Here is a 13,893-nt window from a genome sequence, read left to right on the forward strand (position 1 = left end):
TGACAAGTGTTGAAAGGAGGCACTAGACAAATGTGGAGACAGGAAAAATGTCCCCCAACTGAACTGGCATCTGTGGATGCTGAAGTCACAACACAGAGCACTAAACACTATTTGAGAACGGCTGGTGTCAGAAGAGTCTCTACCAAAGCCTTTTCCCACCAGCAGGGACTTCTGTATGCACAGAACTCCTGGTAGCGTGATGGCTGCAGGCAGCGGATAACTCTATTTTGGCATCTCTTTGCCTGTTTTGTGGTCAGCATCTGCAGTGGCTGTTAAAAGGTCTCTAGATAGTGATCTTTGGGAAGAGCTGGCTGAAGAGCCTTCCTACTAACCAGGAGAGCATGGCTTGGCCTGCCAGTTCTTCCTTGCTGAACCTAGTGTGTCTGTTGGCTCCTTTTTTGTATCTCTTTTCAGAAAAAGAAAAGACCTGTCAGCAGAATCCTTCTAAGTGCTTGTTCAAGACAGATAGAGCCTTCCTTGCGGCTAAGTCTTGGTGTAATAGGACATGTGGTGCCTCTTCCTGGCCATCCTGGTAATTAGTTCTGGTTCACCGGTGCGCGTTCCTCTAGTGGCATCTGGCTGCATCTGTTTTATCATTAGGACCCATGTCGCTCTCAGGACTTCAGTGTCCTCTTATGGACACAGCCCTCTGGCTGTGCCCCACTCAGTTCTCTCCCCCTTCCCAGGGGCAGCTGTTCTCTACCCAGACACTTGCCTCAGTGGTCGGCTGCAGTCCAGGGTGTAGCCACCTGTGTCAGTGGCTACGGAGGCAAAAGTGGTGAACCTCCAACCCTGCATCTGTTTCCCTGGACCACTTCCCCACAGCCCCAGCACCTTCCTCTGCCTTTGTATCAGGGCCACAGTCTGGCAGTACTCAGCCAGAAGGTCACTCATGCGCCTCTCACCCACCCAGAACTACTCTGATCATGGTGCCCACCCTTCCCTTCCCCAGCCAAACCTCCCTTCTTAAACTCCAAGCAGTGACTAACTCTCGCTGTGCTGAGCAGCCCTTTATATATGGGCTGCTCCAGCAAGCGTTCTCCTGATTGGCTCTCCCAATAAGCCCTTTCCTGATAGGTCGGGTTCTATGCAGCCTCTGCAAGGCTGCCTTAATCGTTCTCCTGCTTGGTTGGGGGCAGACATCTCCCCACACTTGGAAAACGGCAAATGAGAAGTTTAGAGCTGGTGGAAAGGTTACCATGACTGAGAACTGAGCCGAGGTTGCTTTAACTGAAACACAGATCACTAACCACTTTATGATCACAGTGGCTGGTGCGAGAAACACATGTTAGAAGCCCTCTGTCATCTCAGCTGTGGCTTTCTGTGCACAGAGAGCCAGACACCTCAAGGTCTGCAGGTACTGAGGGAAATGTGGAACGTCTGTACTTTAGAATTTGCAGGTGTTGTCCTGGACCATCAAATGGAACAGTTGCAAACATTTTATTGTGGCAGGCACCATGGCTTAGCTGGCCAAAGCACTTGTCTAGTAAACAAGAGATCCTGGGTTCAACTCCCAGTGGTGCCTTGGAGTATGGCTTTTGTCTCCTCTGCTCACTTTTTCCTGTGTCTTCCTACGAAACAGAAGAGACCTCCCTTGGTATCCAAGTCATTGCTTGCTAAGGAAAAGGCTTCTTTGGAGAGAAGCATTGGAAAGAATCAAATCACAAGCCTGGAGTTGATGAAAAGGCAGCTGTGACTGGCATTAGCATGGTGGTTGCTTTGACTGCAATAGCTGCAACATGAGAGCCTGCACCACACATCCTTGTGATTCACTGGGGATGTCCACATGCAGATGTCATGTCACCTTCCTTTTGATAGTCACTGATGAAAAATGGAGCAGTTGGGAGAAAAGTCCCAGAGAGTGGCACCATGGCTAAGCTGGCTGACTCACCTGCCAGGTAAAGTGGAGTTAGGGATGCAGCACCCAGTGGTGCCTTGCCAAATGTGTCCGCTCTTCCCATCTTTTGGTCAATCTTCTGAGGAAACAGAGAAGAGTGCCTCTGCCTTGCAATGCAAATGCTTCCAAAAGAAACCGGTCATTTTTTCTGACAAGTGTTGGAAGGAGGCAACTAAGAAATGTGGAGACAAGGAAAAGGTCATCGTAACTCAACTTGCATCCATGGCTCTTGGGGCCACAACGCAGAGCACTAAGCACTGTATGACCACAGCAAATTCTAAACTTTACACCTTATTACACTAGGCAGTAGTTAGGTCAAGCATTTTTCTCACCCCACTGGATGTTACCCTCCTTAATATATAGAATTCCCCACTTCATTTTCTCAGGATTCCTGCTGCTTTCAACGTAGGTGGGGGAGGACAAAGGCAAAAACATGATGCCACAGTCTCCTATTTTATATCCTTAGTTCAAGTGTCTAGAAGACACTTGCCCAGAGATGTCCGGGTGGGCTCTGCTGAGTCACTAGGTTGGGGAATCCTCCTGGTGTGGTCTTGTGCAACTGAGTCATAGACTTGAGCAGTCTCCACAGTGTTGTGTTTGGGCATCTGCCATTGAATTGGAAATCCCTTAATTACAATTCCTCTGCTGATTCATGGTTGTTGAACTCCCTCCTTGGCAGGGGTCACTAGCAAAATTATAGCATATTTCAGTAACAACCATACAGCAAAATGCATAACTTCATACACCCTCATGCTATACATATTTGGACAGAATAACCGATTTCAGCAGATCATTACTTTTCATGTTATAACTTACATAGAATGGTTTGTATGACATATCACAGCCATATATGAATGATGAATTTGTGAGCTACAGAGGGCTATTTTGAGGTCCATCATGTCACAAAAGCCTCCAGAAACTAGTCTTTGGGAAGAGCTGGCTGAAGAGCCTTCTGAGTAACTGAGAGATCCTGGCTTGGCCGGCCAGTTTGTGCTTATGAATTAAACTTGTCCGCTGGGCTCCCTTTTTTTGTGTCTCTTTCACATAAACAGAGCAGAATTTCTTGTCCAATCCTTGACAGTGCTTGTTCAAGACACAGAGAGCCTCTGTGCTGGGGCAGGGGAAGGGTGCAGGAGGTGGTCGGAGGGGGGTGCTTACCTCGGGCAGCACAGCTCCCAAGTGACCGGCACACACTCCCCTCCTGCAGTGGCTTCTAGGCAGTGGGATCCGGGGGCGGGTCAGCTATGGAGTTTGCACTCAGGGTCGCAGGGATATGCCAGCTGCTTCCAGGAGCAGTGTAGCATGGAGGGAGGGGGCAGAGTGGGCAGGGAGCTGCCTTAGCGCTGCTGGCACATCTCCGTGCGTCGCTTGGGGAGGCATCAGGTCTCTGTTGGCTGCCTGGGGCATGGCAGTGCCTGAGGGGGCTCAGGCCACCCCTTTGCCTCCTCTCTCCAGGCTCCTAGCCCATTTTGCCGGCCGACAGGGATTTTAGGGTGCAGCAGCGCAGGGAGCAGGAAGGGCGAACCACAGTGGCTGCCTCCCCTAGAATTATTTGCAGTCGAGATTTCCCCCAACAGTGCCCCACAGGGGTCCAGGGTCAGCTCCAGCACAGGCCACACAGGAAGGCTTAATGCTCGAGCTACAGCACATGCTGGGCAGGCTTGAGGCCGGGCTCCCCATGGCAGGAGAGAAGAAGAAGACTCGGCCCCTGGAGGGGCAGGCTGGGCTTCCTGGATCCCATTTGCTCACAGCCAGGGCCCTGCCCCCACTCCCAAGTCTTGCATGGTGCCCCCAGGTCAGCCAGAATGGAGCAGAAGTTTTCACTGCACCAAGTCCACTTATGGCTTAAAGGCAACTCCCAGACTCACCACAGCCCACCATCTTGGCCAGAAAGGAGCCTACTCAGCCTCACCATTGCTTCTTTTCCTTCCACCCAGAACCCCGCTTCTCCTGGGCTGCCAGTAGCCATCCCTGGGATGCCAACAGGCAGCCACAGGGGTCTATCTCCCAGCAGCCAACCGCACCTCCATGGGTTTGGCCCTCAGAAGGGAAGGCGGGGGTTTCCTGGATCCCAGTTGCTCACAGCCAGCCCAGCCTCCACCTCTAAAACCATCAGTCATGCCCCCAGGTTGGCCATAAAGGAGCAGCCATTCTTCACTTGGACTCAGCTTTGCTTGTTTTCCTTTCACCCAGAACCCCCCTTCTTCTCCTGGGCTGCAAGTAGCCATCCCTGGGAAGCCAAGAGGCAGGCATAGGATTCTGCCTCCCAGCAGCCAACCACACCTCCCCATGCTTTGCAGAATGAATGGTGGTGCTCTACTAACCCCACTTAGCCACAATGATGTGCTTAGTTTCTGCCCTGCCTTTCTCAGCTTGACTTTCCTCTTTTGCCCCATTCCTGCCTCACTTCCTCCTTTGACAAGTCACGCAAAGGAGGCCAGCAGGAAGAGCCGGCATCCACCAGCCAATTTCCAAGGGCAGAGGAGGCCAAACTACAAACCTCTGAAAGGTAACATACCTAACTCCTCTGGGTTCTCCAGTCTGACACCAAGGTGCTTTCTCCACTGCTGTCAGCACCTTCTGTCATGCAGGGCTTGGAGTTATCCCAGGGACAGGCCAATAGGAGAAGGAGGAGCACCTTCCTGAACAGCAAGGGAATCTGGGAAAAAGAAACCGCCATGTTTCTGCCTGGCTTTGAACCAGAGACCTTTTGCATGTTAGGCAAATGTGATAACCACTACACTACAGAAACTCCATCTACTTGGGTGTTGCTCACCCTACCACAAATAAGATATTCAAAAGTTTAACATATGGGGGGGGGGCACTGAAGACACGTCTTGCCTGCGGTGCCACTTGGTCTAGGGGAGGTCCTGTCAGGGAGAACAGGAGTTAGTGTCACATGTCTATTTTCAAGCTGTAATCTGTGGGCACCCTGCTCTGGGGGATGGATCGCGGTAAACCCAGACTCAGGGCTGGAACAGCCCCTGATTGAGGGGGTGGCTGCATCGTTTACAGCGCTCTGATGTCTCAGACAATGTGTCTCTCCCAAAGCCTCAGATCTGCATCCCCAGAAGGCTTCTGTGTTGCCTCCGCTCTTTTCACCTTCTACAGCAAGGAGCAGCAGCAAGGGTCAGGGATGAGCCATAGGCACTAGGTGAGGGGCAGAGGCTTCAGGAGCCCAGAGTGTTTGCCTGTTTGGGAATTTTGGCTGAGACCTCAGGGACACATTGTGAGGCAGAATCCCAGGCATCTGTATGAAATGAGCATAAGGACGTAAGAGCAGCCAGACTGGGTCAGACTGGGTCCATCTCGCCCAGTGTCCTGTCTTCCCATAGCAGCCAAAGCCAGGTGCCCCAGAGGGAATGAACAGGACAGGTAATCATCAAGTGATCTATCCCCGGTTACCTGCTCCCAGCAAACAGAGACTAGGGACACCTTCCCTGCCCATGCTGGCTCAGAGCATGTCCACTATGAATCGATTTAGCTCTTTTTTAAGCACTGTTATAGTCTTGGCCTTCACAACATCCTCTGGCAAGGAGTTCCTCTGGTTGACTGTGCATTGTGTGAAAAAATACTTCCTTCTGTTTGTTTTAAACATGCTGCCTATTAATTTCACTTGGTGACCCCCAGTTCTTGTGTTATGAGAAGGAATAAGTAACACTTCCTTATTTACTTTCTCCACACCAGTCATGATTTTATAGACCTCTATCACATTTCCCCTTAGTCATCTTTTCTCCAAGCTGAAAAGTCCCAGTCTTATTATTATTATTATTCTCTTCCCATATGGCAAACACTCCATACCCCTTTCTGAACCTTTTTACAATTCCAATACATCTTTTCTGAGATGAGGTGACCGTATCTGCAAGTAGCGTTCAAGATGTGGGCGTACCATGGATTTATACAGTGGCAATAAGATTTTCTCTCTTATTATCTATCCCTTTCTTAATGACGCCCAACATTCTTTTCACTTTTTACTGACCGCTGCACATTGAGTGGATGTTTGCAGAGAACTATCCACAGTGACTCCAAGATCTCTCATTTGAGTTGCAACAGCTATTTTACATCCCATCGTTTTATATGTAGAGTTGGGATTATGTTTGCCAATGTGCATCACTTTGCATTTATCAGCATTGAATTTCATCTGCCATTTTGTTGCCCTTTCACCCAGTTTTGTGAAATCTCTTTCTAGCTCCTCACAGGCTGCTTCGCACTTAACTATCCTCTGTAGTTTTGAATCATCTGCAAATTTTGTCACCTCACTGTTTAGCAGATTGTTTATCAATAAGTTGAATAGTCCCCGTACAGACACCACTAGTTACCTGTTTGCATCCTGAAAACTGATCATTTAGTCCTACCCTTTGTTTCCCAGCTTTTAACCAGCTATTGATCCATGTGAGGACCTTCCAGAGGTGAAAGTAAGCCAGTCTGGTCCCGTATGGGGTACTGGCAAGAGTGGGTACGCTGTGCCAGCCCGGCCCGGCTTCCCCAGGCTGGTGATTTAAAGGGCCCAGGGCTCCCTACAGAGGCCAGAGCCCCAGGCCTTTTAAATCGCCACCTGAGCCCCACTGCCAAAGCCCTAGGGAGCAAATCACTGCCATGGACGCTGCTCTCTCCTGCGCTATGAACACAGAGCAGGGGCGGCGGGAGCTTCCTTACAGTGGGGGGGACACCATTGTCTGAACTGTGGCACCCCCATGACACCCCTTCCCCAAGGACCCACACTCACACCATCCCCCCCAAGGCCACACCCACAGAAGGCCTCTTCCCCCCCCAAGACTCCACCCTTCCCCCCACTCCATCATTTGTCCTAACAGCCGGTAAAGAGTGGTGCATGGACCTCTAACCCCCCTGTTCCAGCACTCCTGACACAGAGCTAAGCAGGCAGCAGTGTGTGTGTGTCACAGAGGCTGCTGTGCTGAGCTGAGCCAGTGAGGGAAGCGGGGGCTGATGTTGGGGCTGTGACCCTCCCCCTGCCTCAGGACTGGTTGCTTGCTCTCTACCCCACCAGGCACATTGCAGTGGAAAAGCAGCTGGCAATCTAGTAGGATTCCCATGGAACAATGGGAAAGAGAAACCTGCATCATGTGATGCAGTACCAGCCCAGGAGACATTGCAAACCCTTCCCAAACGACCTGCAGCCAGTTGCACAGCTACCCACAGTGCACTGCTCTCTGTGGCCATCCTGGATGTGCTCTGGTGACACAAGGGGCATAGTGTGGACATGCAACAGCTGTTTAATTAAAACACTTTAAAGCCACATTACCTAATAATGCAGACATACCATGAGAGTGAGACAAGACCCAGCTCTATTGAAACCAAAGGACCACAACTTTCTCCATAGTTGGTAGGATTTAAACCTGTGCACAGAGACCCCAATGGATTTCTAGTCCATCAACTTAACCACTCGGCCACAACTACTTGCTTGAGATGTAGCTCTGACTACACTCCAGTTCTGTTCTCACTGAGTGATCAATTCCAGATGTTCCCTCAGACCAGCTTCCACAACACACACACTGCTGTGCCATTGTGTAAGTGTGTCCCTGGCTGAACTGCAAGAATTCCTGCTCGTTTCCCTTCTGGCTGGAGCATGAGGAGAGTATCAGAGGGTAGCCGTGTTAGTCTGGATCTGTAAAAGCAGCAAAGAATCCTGTGGCACCTTATAGACTAACAGACGTTTTGGAGCATGAGCTTTCGTGGGTGAATACCCACTTCCTCAGATGCATGAGGAGAGTGTGTCTGTGGTCAATGACGTTCCTGTAGATTGTTGTCCATTTCCTGCCTTGATCATTCAGACAGTTCCTTTACCATCATATCCCCAGCACATCAGGGACTGCAATAGCAGGGGCAGGTTTTCTCTGGGGCACTGAGCTTTGTCAGGGGGTTGGTGGCTCCTTTCTTTCCTCACCCTGGAGTAAACTCAGCTTTTTATTCCATCCTTGATGTTTCAAGGAATAACAAGAGATGACCGAGGAAAGAGGTGGACAGGGTGAGTCTCAGGGGAGGGGCAGAGAGGTGCAAGTGGTGGGTAGGGCTGGTCTCATGGGCGAGGCAGAGAGGTGTGGGGGTGGTCAGGGCAGGTCAGGGGAGGGGCTGGTCTTAGGGGAAGAGGAAGAGAGGTTTGGGCAGGGTGAGTCTCAGGTGAAGGGCAGAGAGGTGGGGGTAGCAGGCAGACCTTGGGGTAGGGGGTGGAGAGGCACAAGGAGGCCTTTAGGCAGGACAGGAGCAAGCAAAAGGTGGACCAGCAGGCCTCAGCCAAAGAGGAAGAGCAGGGGTGGGAAGTGGCCAAATGGGAGTGAGGGCAGAGCACAGGTGGGGCCTCAGAGGGCGGAGAATGAGTCAAGGAGGTTGAGTGGGCAGGACCACCCAGAGGATTCAGGGGGCCTGGGGTAAAACAATTTTAGGGGCCCCTTCCATAAAAAAATGTTGTAATACTCTAAAATACTATATTCTCATGGGGGCCCTGCAGGGCCTGGGGCAAATTGCCCCACTTGCCCCCCTCTGGGTGGCCCTGCCCTCAGCCTCTCCTCGTAAGTCCCCTGCCCCCTAATCATTTTTTTGCCCTCCCCTAGACTCTTTCCAATTTGTTTCTGTAGTGGAGGGGCAAAAACTTGACGCAATGCTCCAGACGTGGCCTCACCAGTCCCGAATAGAGGGGAATAATCACTTCCCTCTATCTGCTGGCAATCCTCCTACTAATCCAGCATAGCATGACCAGTTACCCATATTGAATGCCGACCCACCAATATTTGATCAATTGGTTACTGTCCATTCAGGAGGTTCTTTCCTACCTATTCATGAAGAATGAAGATGCTCTAAGCAGAGGGGAGAGAGCTGTCCCGCCCGTGTAGTTAATCCATCTCCTCGAGAGGTGGAAGCTATGTCACTGGGGGAAGCTATGTGGGTGGGTGTGCAAGCTGTGGTGTCTACATGCATCTATAAGTTTAATCAAACCCCATTTTTAAAAGCACTGTGGTCTGGGAAGAGAACAGGAGACCTCTGAGGCAGGGCCTGTCCTTCAAAATCTTTAAGATCACTGACTTACCTCCACAGTAGTTGTGGGGGTGTAGCTCAGTGGTAGAGTGTTCGACTGCAGATTAAGTGGTCCTTGGTTCAAACCCAAATGCCCCCTTATGAATCTCTTCCTTCAACAAAAGTAATTGTGTTTCTGTTATGTGGGGGAGTTCCAGTGAATAGGGATCCCTGAAACAAATGGAAAAACACTTAACCTTTTCCTGTGCAAATGCATAAAAACCTAGCAAACATGTGACTCCACTGAAATCAGTTCCAATCCTGTAAAGGATTAAAGAATCTCTATTGAGGTTGCAGGAAAAAACATCCTGATGTGTAGAAAGAATAGTAAATATGGCAGGCAACCACCTTGGCTTAACAGAGAAATCCTTGCTGATCTTGAACACAAAAAAGAAACTTACAAGAAGTGGAAGATTGGACAAATGACCAGGGAGGGGTATAAAAATATTGCTCAGGCATGCAGGAGTGAAATCAGGAAGGCCAAATCACACTTGGAGTTGCAGCTAGCAGGAGATGTTAAGAGTAAGAAGAAGGGTTTCTTCAGGTATGTTAGTAACATGAAGAAAGTCAAGGAAAGTGTGGGCACCTTACTGAATGAGGGAGGTAACTTAGTGGACAGAGGATATGGAAAAAGCTAATGTACTCAATGCTTTTTTTGCCTCTGTCTTCACAAGCAAAGTCAGCTCCCTGATTGCTGCACTGGGCAGCACAGTATGGGGAGAAGGTGACCAGCCCTCTGTGGAGAAAGAAGTGGTTTGGGACTATTTAGAAAAACTGGAGATGAGCACATGTCCATGGGGCTGGATGTGCTGCATCCGAGGGTGCTAAAGGAGTTGGCGGATGTGATTGCAGAGCCATTGGCCATTATCTTTGAAAACTCATGGCGAACGGGGGAGGTCCTGGATAACTGGAAAAAGGCTACTCTAGTGCCCATCTTTAAAAAGGGAAGAAGGAGGATCTGGGGAACTACAAGCCAGTCAGCCTAACCTCAGTCCCTGAAAAATCATGGAGCAGGTCCTCAAGGAATCACTTCTGAAGCACTTAGAGGAGAGGAAAGTGATCAGGAACAGTCAGCATGGATTCATCAAGGACAAGTCATGCCTGACTAACCTAATTGCTTTCTTTGAGGAGATAACTGGCTCTGTGGATGAGGGGAAAGCAGCGGATGTGTTATTCCTTGACTTTAGCAAAGCTTTTGATATGGTCTCCCACAGTATTCTTGCCAGCAAGTTAAAGACGTATGGGCTGGACGATTGGACTATAAGGTGGATAGAAAGCTAGTTAGATCGTCTGGGTCAATGGGTAGTGATCAATGGATCCATGTCTAGTTGGCAGCCAGTTTCAAGCGGATTCCCCAAGGGTCGGGCCTGAGGCTGGTTATGTTCAATAGCTTCATTAATGATCTGGAGGATGATGTGGATTGCACCTTCAGCAAGTTTGCAGAAGACACTAAACTGGGAGGAGTGGTAGATACGCTGGAGGGTAGGGATAGGATACAGAGGGACCTAGACAAATTAGAGGACTGGGCCAAAAGAAACCTGATGAGGTTCAACAAGGATGAGTGCAGAGTCCTGCACTTAGGACGGAAGAATCCCATTCACTGCTACAGACTAGGGACCGGATGGCTAGGCAGCAGTTCTGCAGAAAAGGACCTAGGGGTTACAGTGAATGAGAAGCTGGATATGAGTCAACAGTGTGTCCTTGTTGCCAAGAAGGCTAACGGCATTTTGGGCTGTATAAGAAGGGGCATTGCCAGCAGATCGAGGGATGCGATCATTCCCCTCTATTCGACATTGGTGAAGCCTCATCTGGAGTACTGTGTCCAGTTTTGGGCCCGAAACTACAAGAAGGATGTGGAAAAATTGGAAAGAGTCCAGCAGAGGGCAACAAAAATGATTAGGGGTCTGGAGCACATGACTTATGAGGAAAGGTTGAGGGAACTGGGCTGGTTTAGTCTGCAGAAGAGAAGACTGAGGGGGGATTTGATAGCTGCTTTCAAGTACCTGAAAGTGGGTTCCAAACAGGATGGATCTAGACTGTTCTCTGTGGTACCTGATGACAGAACAAGGAGTAATGGTCTCAACTTGCAGTGGGGAAGGTTTAGGCTGGATATTAGGAAAAAACTTTTTCACTAGGAGGGTGGTGAAGCAGTGAAATGGGTTACCTAGGGAGGTGGTGGAATCTCCTTCCTTAGAGGTTTTTAAGGTCAGACTTGACAAAACCCTGCCTGGAATCATTTAGTTGGGGATTGGTCCTGCTTTGAGCAGTGGATTGGACTAGATACCTCCTGAGGTCCCTTCCAACCCTCATATTCTATGATTATATGATTAGATGCTCTGATGGTCTCTTCTGGCCATAAAGTTGACTAATTTCTGAAAAAACTGAATGTAGCATTGGGAGCAGCATCTGATGTTTTCTTGTCTAGCCGACTTGCTTCCTAGAACGAACACTCCTTGAGTGGGGTGATCCACAGAGCATAGCTCAAACCTCCAAAGTGCCTAGCAAGGGGCAGAACATTAGCCCAGCAAGAGAGGGGTTTGGCAGTGGCATCACAAAGGCCTTTTGCAGGACCTCAGACTATTGGTCAAAGACTATTGGTGGGGAGGTGGTGACCTCACAGAGAGATGCTGACATCAACCAGGCAGGACAGGGGCGAGGGGCCAGGGAAACCTCAGAGACCCCTGTGGCTTTGCTTCAGCAAGTCTCCTTCTCCAGGTCTCTCTTTGAGGACTGAGAGAGTATTCAGGTTCATGGACGTGAGCGCCAGGAGGAACCTCTTTCAAGTTTTCTCCTTCCCTTGTAGTGATTTTACTAGAAAATAGCTGTCCCTGTTTAGAAGGTAAGAGCCTCCTGGAGGTTTGAAACCTGTTCAGTCTGATCCATCTGGTGGCAGGTGAATTCTAGGCATGGAAAACATGAGCTTAAGGAGGCAGAATATTATTCCACACCTGGGATTTTGTCCCTTAGAATCACTGGGGACATTAGGGTTTGTCCTTTTTGTTTCACCTTTTCCTCCATCCATCCCCCCCTCCTTTCTCTTCGTCTCTTGCTTCTTTTGTCCTTTCTCCTGTTCCCCTCCCAACACTAGCAGGTGTGTGTGTGTGTGTGTGTGTGTGTGTTGCGGGGGAGTGCTCTGCAGCTCCCACTGTGGGAGCACCACCCAAAAATGTGGGGCTGAACTAGTCCCCACCAGTGACCTGGTCCATCCTTCGGGCTCCCTGGTGAGAGCCCTCAGCCTCCTCTCCTCAGTCTCTACCCTGATTGGCTGAGCAGGGGGTTATTGACAGGGAGGAGACTCAGGTCTTTGTTCTCTTTTAAGACCAAGGAAATAAGTCAGAACCAGTTCTATGTTTGATGAGTTTTGCTGCTTCTCTGCATTAATTGTCTCTGAGCAGTTGATGATTCTCTCTAACATTGCAGTTCTCAAATACTTGCTGAATAATTACTGTCACTGTTGTTGGTCTACAGCTCATATGAGAGCACTTTATTCAGGTCATTCAGTGTATGAAATTCAAGATCTGATTGTTAATTTGAAAATCAGGGCTCTTGTGTCCTATTCCCAACTCTGCCTCTAACTGGCTGTGTGACTAAGACAAGTCAATTCACCTTTCTCAGGCTTAGCTTCTCCCTCTTTCAAGTAGGGATAATAATGATCTGCTCCTACCTAGCTCACACTCACTCTTCCCCAACACACACACACTGTTCCTCCCCACACACAAAGAGTCTCCACATTGCAGTTGAAAAGCAGCTGGCAATCTAGTAGGAGGCCCCTGGAACAATGGGATAGAGAAACCTGCATCCTTGAAAGTACAGCCATAAAGACAACACACAGCAGCCTTCCCTAGCAGGGGCAGCGGGGGGGGGGGAGCAAGAAGCGAGATCATCCGAGCTCCCTGCATCCAGGTCACTTTCCTCAGCCGGGCTGCATAAGGGGAGGGCAGAGAGCAGCAGCTTCTGATGCTCCCCTCACAGCACAGCCCAGGTGGGGAAAGTGACCAGGACGCATGGAGCACATAGTGTTGCTCCTCGCTCTCCCCAACCCTCTGTGGGCCCATGGAGGAGCGTTGGGGCAGAGGAGAACAGTGAGCACCTTTGCACTGCCACACGGTGCCCTTGGACCCCCTGGGTCCCTGAGTGACTACCAGGGAGACCTACCCCTAGTGCCGGCCAGGCTCCTCAGAACGAGCAGCAGAAAACACAGAGAGACTGGCCACTCACTGAGCAGTGGTAGCCTGGGCGGCTCGTAATGGAGGCTTGGGGGGGCTCAGCCTCCCCAAACCTTGCGTTGCCAAGGGGACAGTGGGGCCCATGACGAGAGTCCCTAGCCAAATTGGGTCCCCCTGGAAAATTCTCCCCCACGGTGGCCCCAGGGCTGGAGGAGCTCCCACTCCTTGCTACAGCCCAGGGGCTGCAGCAGGGGCACAGAGCTTCTCTGGTCTCGGGGCTGCAGCGGGACAGGGTTAAGGAGTGTTAGGGTGGGGCCAGTGGGGGAAGGGGTGGAACAGAGGTGACAGTGGATGTAGCCATGGGTGGAAGGTGTGGAAGGGGGCGGAGCCACAGACAGAAGGGGGGGCCATGGTTCCAGTGCTGGGGCCCCCGCGCTTGTTCTCCCTTTCCCTGGGCTTTGGCATCACTAGCCCCTGCTTAGCGAGTAGTGTCAATTGGTCCCCATAATGTGGGGCATGACTTCTAAGGGGAGACAGAGGAAGATTCATGGCAGCACCTCAGGGCCCGAGCCAGCCCCTATAAAAGGCAGGGAGGGAGCACCACTCAGCCCCAGGTCTTCCCCAATCCTCAGCCTGAGACTCTGGCTCCCAGCCCAGCGTCGACCCCTTCACTCCTGTCCACACCCCTTTCCCCAGCAAGCAACTGCCCCACTCCCAGCCCCGGTTCTCGACCCATGCTTCCGAGGGGCCACAGCCATGGGTAAGAGGGCACAGTGTGAGATGTTTGGGGACCACTGGTTT

General features: G+C 50.7%; 2 non-coding genes across 2 annotated transcripts; both read left to right on the forward strand.

Moving 5' to 3' along the window:
- The first annotated feature begins 1,451 nt into the window (after positions 1-1,451).
- Positions 1,452-1,525, forward strand: TRNAT-AGU (transfer RNA threonine (anticodon AGU)). The gene has a single exon. It is a non-coding gene; the product is annotated as a tRNA-Thr (tRNA).
- A 7,429-nt stretch (positions 1,526-8,954) lies between these two features.
- TRNAC-GCA (transfer RNA cysteine (anticodon GCA)) lies at positions 8,955-9,026 on the forward strand. Its single transcript has one exon. It is a non-coding gene; the product is annotated as a tRNA-Cys (tRNA).
- Positions 9,027-13,893: the final 4,867 nt, after the last annotated feature.

This window comes from Gopherus flavomarginatus, chromosome 23, assembly GCF_025201925.1.
Source record: "Gopherus flavomarginatus isolate rGopFla2 chromosome 23, rGopFla2.mat.asm, whole genome shotgun sequence".
Classification (NCBI taxonomy): domain Eukaryota; kingdom Metazoa; phylum Chordata; order Testudines; family Testudinidae; genus Gopherus; species Gopherus flavomarginatus.